The following is a 6000-nucleotide window of genomic DNA, read 5'->3' as shown; positions in this document are numbered from 1 at the left end:
AATTAACCCCGACCCACGCGGTTACGCGGCGCGGCGCCGGAGAGTTCACTCTGCACCATGTGTGGGCATTTGGAGGGAGAAATCTCGCTGGATGTGATGGTGGTCAGTGGCCGTGTCAGCGGGAGCAGGCCTTGAGTGAGTCAGGAATTCGGCAGCGTCTGGTAGTACAGTATTGGTAAGATTATACTAACCGCCCTGGACTAGGCGCGGATACCAACGACCGGGTCGCCGTGCTGGGAGAGCAACTAGTTAGCAAGGAGCAGGTGGAGGGGCTCCGCTGACGAGAAACCTTTGAAACGAAGGATAATTAACCCTATTTCTCTCTCCACAGACACTGCCTTGACCCGCTGAGTATTTTCCTGCACTTACTGCGTTTATCTTAATTTTCCGGCAGCCGATATATTTTGCTTTAGTAAGTTTGTTTCACGCTGGCTAAAAAAATTTAAATACCGGCGTTATGTGGTCAAATATACCCTTCAATTTGGCAGCACATTATTAATTCATTGGTCCAAGAATGTCCAGGAAATGTATATATTGTAGAGATATCCTCGACACTAAGCGAAAAAGTTGAGAGCGGATTGAAAATTCACTGCACATCCATCCAGAAGTATAATGCAAAGAGGAACTTAGATTATTTACACACAGAAAACTCTGCTTAGGCGTTCACAGTTTCCTCTGCTTTCAAATGAATAAATGTACAGAATTTTCTTGAGATTGAATCAATCTATTGACTGTTCTAAAGTATAAATTATTATAATTATTAAGAGTAGTTTCAATGGCATTTTTCCAACATGTTTTGCTTTTACTGTGTGACATTCAATTCTATTGTGGCTTTGATTTTATATCCACTGTTCCAAAATAAAGGCACAAATCAGCCTTTAATTTCAGTTCAAATGGAAGATTAATAGTTAAAAAGATAACATTGTTTTATTATTGTTACAAGTACTAAGTTACAGTGAAAGACTTGGTTTTACATGCTATCCTTACAGATCATTTCATTCCAATATATATTTTTAAGGAAACTAAATTTTCTGGAATTACCAGTTGATGAACGTTTAGTATTAGATGCACCCATTACTGAAGAGGAAATAAAGAAGGCAATTTTTTTGATAAACTCAGGTAAAGCACCCGGTCCAGATGGTTATATAGCTGAATTTTTTAAGACCTTTTCAGATTTACTCTCTTCCTGGTTATGTAAAGTTTTTAAAGATGCTTTATTAGTAGGTAAATTACCACAATCCTTTTATGAAGCATCAATTTCCTTAATTCCTAAAAAAACGAAAGATCCCACTGAATGTACATCATATAGGCCTATATCTCTGTTGAATGTGGATTCTAAAATCTTTTCCAAAATATTAATAATTAGATTAGAGAAGGTATTGCCTCAGATTATTTCTGAGGATCAGACAGGATTTATTAAAAATCATTATTCACTTTTTACTGTTAGGAGGTTAATGAACATTGTATACACTACTTCATCTAATACTTCAGAATGTGTTATTTCACTTGACGCCAAGAAAGCGTTTGATAGACTTGAATGGGAATATTTATTTAATATACTTGAGAAATTTAATTACAGTTCAAAATTTATATCTTGGATTAAACTGTTACATTATACACCCTTGGCTGCCGTGTTTACCAATAATCAGAGATCCCCTTTCTTTAGGCTTTTTCGAGGTACTAGACAGGGCTGTCCTTTAAGTCCTTTATTATTTGATATTGCCCTGGAGCCCTTGGCAATTGCTATTCGTGATTCACCCAATATATTTGGCATTATTCATGGGAACGGGACGCATAAAATATCACTGTATGCAGATGACCTGATATTATATATTTCTAACCCAGAGAAATTTATTCCTGCAGTAATAACTCTACTTGCCCAGTTTAGTAGCTTTTCTGGGTATAAATTGAATCTTGGTAAGAGTGTGCTTTTCCCATTAAATATGCAAATCTTATTTATAGACAATTACCATTTAGATCGGATACTGATTATTTTACGTATTTGGGGGTTATAATTACGAAGAAGTAATAAGGACATATTTAAAGTTAATTTTTACCTTTAATTGATCATGTTAAAGAACTGTTTACTAAATGGTCCCCACTGTCTTTATCTTTGATCGGTAGAATTAATGTTATTAAGATGTTTATTTTACCTAAATTTCTGTATCTATTTCAGGCAGTATCAATTTTTATTCCTAAATCTTTTTTTGATACTATCGTTTCTAAAATTTCTTCATATATATGGCAATATAGAAATCCCAGGTTAAGTAAGAAATATTTACAGAAATCAAAAAAGGAAGGCAGTTTGGCTCTGCCGAATCTTAGATTTTATTACTGGGCAATTAATATTCAATATTTAACATTTTGGACACAAAAGTTGGATGAAACTCAATCTCCACGATGGATGAATCTCGAGTGGGAGTCTGTACAGGGGTTTTCATTGGCTTCTATTCTAGGAGCTGGGCTTCCCTTTGTACTTGATAAACTGAATAAACAAATAATAAATCCAATAGTTAAACATACAATATGAATATGGTTTTAATTTCGTAAATTTTTTGGATTGAATAAATTCATCCTGTCAAGCTCTATTATATCTAACTTTGTTTTCCAACCATCTAGAATTGTTCAAGCCTTTTTGTTATGGAAAACAAAAGGAATAACATGTTTTCGTGATTTATTTATGGATGATTGTTTTATGTCTTTTGATTAGTTGTCTAATAAATATAATTTGCCTAAATCACACTTTTTCAGATATCTACAGATTAGAAACTTCCTGAATGCTACTTTACCTACCTTTCCGATATCGCATCCAATCGAAGTTACAGAAAAAAATTTGGGTTTAAACCCCTTTCAGAAGAGTTTAATAGATAGATAGATAGATAGATACTTTATTTATCCCCATGGGGAAATTCAACTTTTTTTTTCCAATGTCCCATACACTTGTTGTAGCAAAACTAATTACATAATAACAATTATTTATGATTTGATTATGAAAATACATCTAGGTACTTCTGATAAAATTAAGACTGAGTAGGAAAGAGAACTACAAATATCTTTATCTACAGAGGAATGGGAGAAAATTCTTAAACTAGTTAATACTTCATCAATGTGTACCAGACATGCTTTGATACAATTTAAGGTGGTTCATAGGGCTCAATGTCCAAAGATAAGTTAGCACTTTTTACCGTCATGTAAACCCTGTTTGTGATTGATGTAATTCTGAAATAGCTTCTTCGGCACATATGTTTTGGTCGTGCCCTCTGTTAAGAAAATATTGGAAAGATATTTTTGATAATATTTCAGCAGTTCTGTGTGTTGATTTAAAACCTCATCCTATTACTGCAATCTGTGGACTACCAGTGATAGACTCTAATCATTTATCCTCATCAGCTTGTCGTTTAATTGCTTTTGTGACATTAATAGCCAGAAGATCGATTTTATTTAAATGGAAAGGTTCCAATCCACCTACCACATTTCAATAGTTTTCCCAAATGATGGCATGTTTAAATTTGGAAAAGATTAGGAGCAGTACTATGGACCCCTCGGTTAAATTTGAAGAAACTTGGAAGCCATTTATTCAATATTTTCATATGATGTAAGTTGACCCTTTCTGAATCCTTTTTTCAGTAATTCTTTTTATGGATAGAGGAGTGAAATGACAAAATATAATTTTAACTGATAGATTATGGCAGCCCAATCTTTGTTTTTTTTTTAGGTTAGTTTGTTTCAGTTCGGGTTTTTTTTCTCTTTTTCTCTTTTTTATAATTATCTTTTTCATGGTTAATTACTAAGAGATTGGGAGGTTAGATGCCATTTGTTACTTGGAATATGTGTTAACAGTTATTAATGTACTCCTGATCTCTATGTATTAGTATTAATATTGTTTATTGGAAACTTAATAAAAAGATTGAAAAAGAGTCTATTTTAGAAACATAGAAAACCAACAGCACAATACAGGCCCTTCGGCCCACAATGCTGTGCCGAACATGTACTTATAGAGTTACCCATAGCCCTCTATTTTTCCAAGCTCTTTTATTGTACTGGGGGCGATTCAATTGTCTTATAACAGAGGAATAATGCACATTTGATGTCTGAGTGCATCTTGCCCATTAACATAAATATGTTTTTAAAGATGCAGTCTTTGGATCTAGCCAACTAAGCAGAAGTAACATTTAAGTATAAACTACAGTATTTAACTCTGATCATTGCTTGGTTATTTTTAGACATCTAAGATTTCTGTAAAACATCTCCCACTTAAAATACCAGTGAATTCCGAAACTGGTAAATATATTCGTTGGAACCTGTGCTTTAGAAAGGGTGTCTGTGTATGTGTGTATGCGCCGTGTCTGAATATTATTTCTGAATGTTACTTGCCATTATTGCCTAGACTTTCTTGTCTTTTAAAAGTGGCATGACATTTCCTGTCTTCCAATCCACCGGGACCTGCCCAGAGTCTAGAGAATTTTGGTAAATGATTACCAATGTGTCTACTATAACCTCTGCCAATGTAAATTGGGAGGATTAATAAAGCTCAGAAATATATATTGAACACGAAGATGCTAGAAAGTACTGAGGAACAGTGGTGTGTATTAAATATTTTACTAATATTTGCATAATCATAGATAGTTTGATTAAGCACTATCGTTCGTTTAAATCGTTCATTACGTGTTTTACGTCATCACGCTCCTACGCGGTACGTGGTCGCCTCGCTTGAAATAAAAATGAAGTTGGACTCACATTTCGCACTCTCGTGTCATCCTTTGAGTTAGTTTAATGTTCGGAGTTTTCAAAACGTAACAAGTGGAATCTTGGTGCGTGTGTCCAAGGGTCACTAAAGCACCGAAGACAGCAGCGCATGTAATTAAAGTGATTAAAAAAGCCACACCGGATACTTGCCTTGATCCCCTGAATATAAGAACCGGAGGAGGAATCAGATAAATTGGATCAATTTTCCTCGGAGCACATAAGGCTAAATTTACCAGTTATTGATAGAGGGCAAAAAAAACCATAGATAAGCAGTGCGAAACTCCCACCTCCAAGTGCAGGAGGGCAAAGTTTTAAGGTATGGTTTAAGGAAGACTTAGAGGGGACTGAAAGTAATGTTTTATTCCCGCCCGGACGGTCATTGACGCATTCCTCAGGAGTTGGTGAAAGCACTACATTTAGAAAGCATTTGGAGGAGCACTTGAAACGCAGTGACATTGAAGGACATGGACTCAGTGCTACGAAATGCTAGCTTATGCTAGATTTACAAACGAGCTGCAAATCTGCAAGGGTCTATTATTACTGTTTTTTTAAAAAAAAATTAACTTGCACAAACCGAGATAGATCCATAGAAATTCACCTTTACAGATTTTGTGAGGTTGAAAGCTGCCCAAGGAGATTGAAACAAGAAATATCTCTAAAATAAATTGACATTTCGAGCCAGAGTAACTTTTACATTTTGTCAAATGATCAATATATAAAAGATAAAACAGATTGAATTTATGCTGTTGTTGAATGGCCCTGAGGGAACAACGAACGATCTCGGGACGCTGTAAGAGAGGGCTACAACTCATTTTGCGCTCCGGAACCCAGTTTGGGTCGTTGATTTCGGGGGTACTTTTGAGCAACTGGAACGGAAGTGCGAGGTGGTGGCGGACCAAGGCTGAAGCTGTAAACTGAATGTGAGTGGGTTCGTGATGGAGAGAGCTGGGCCGGGCCGGTGTGGGACGAGCCTGGGACCCAGAGCGGGGTGGGAACGGCAGGGGGTTCGGGATGATAGTCGGAGTTTGTCTGATGCCGTCCTCAATCGTTATGTCCCTGCCCCCTTCACTACTCAGCTGGGAAGAACCTCGACCCTCGTCGGATCAGTCCTCTGTCCGAGACCTCAACCCATATACCCAAAGTGGACGCTGTTCTAAGGCAGCGCCGCATTATCGGGGTGGGGGGGGGGGGGGAATAGTCCTTAAAACCTGCGCTGCTTTTTAACATCATAGTTGATGTGTTCTGGTCTCAACT

General features: G+C 36.6%; 1 protein-coding gene across 2 annotated transcripts in view; it reads left to right on the top strand.

Moving 5' to 3' along the window:
• The first annotated feature begins 5163 nt into the window (after window positions 1-5163).
• Window positions 5164-6000, top strand: part of aqr (aquarius intron-binding spliceosomal factor) — a 76761-nt gene continuing 75924 nt past the window's right edge. The window contains exon 1 of one of the 2 annotated variants that reach the window (XM_073040095.1): window positions 5164-5666. The gene's annotated coding sequence lies outside the window, so the exon portion shown is untranslated. The remainder of the gene's footprint in view (window positions 5667-6000) is intronic. The other variant, XM_073040094.1, reaches the window with a different exon arrangement.

Source organism: Hemitrygon akajei, chromosome 3, assembly GCF_048418815.1.
Source record: "Hemitrygon akajei chromosome 3, sHemAka1.3, whole genome shotgun sequence".
NCBI lineage: Eukaryota > Metazoa > Chordata > Chondrichthyes > Myliobatiformes > Dasyatidae > Hemitrygon > Hemitrygon akajei.
This window is presented reverse-complemented; position numbering and strand designations above follow the sequence as displayed.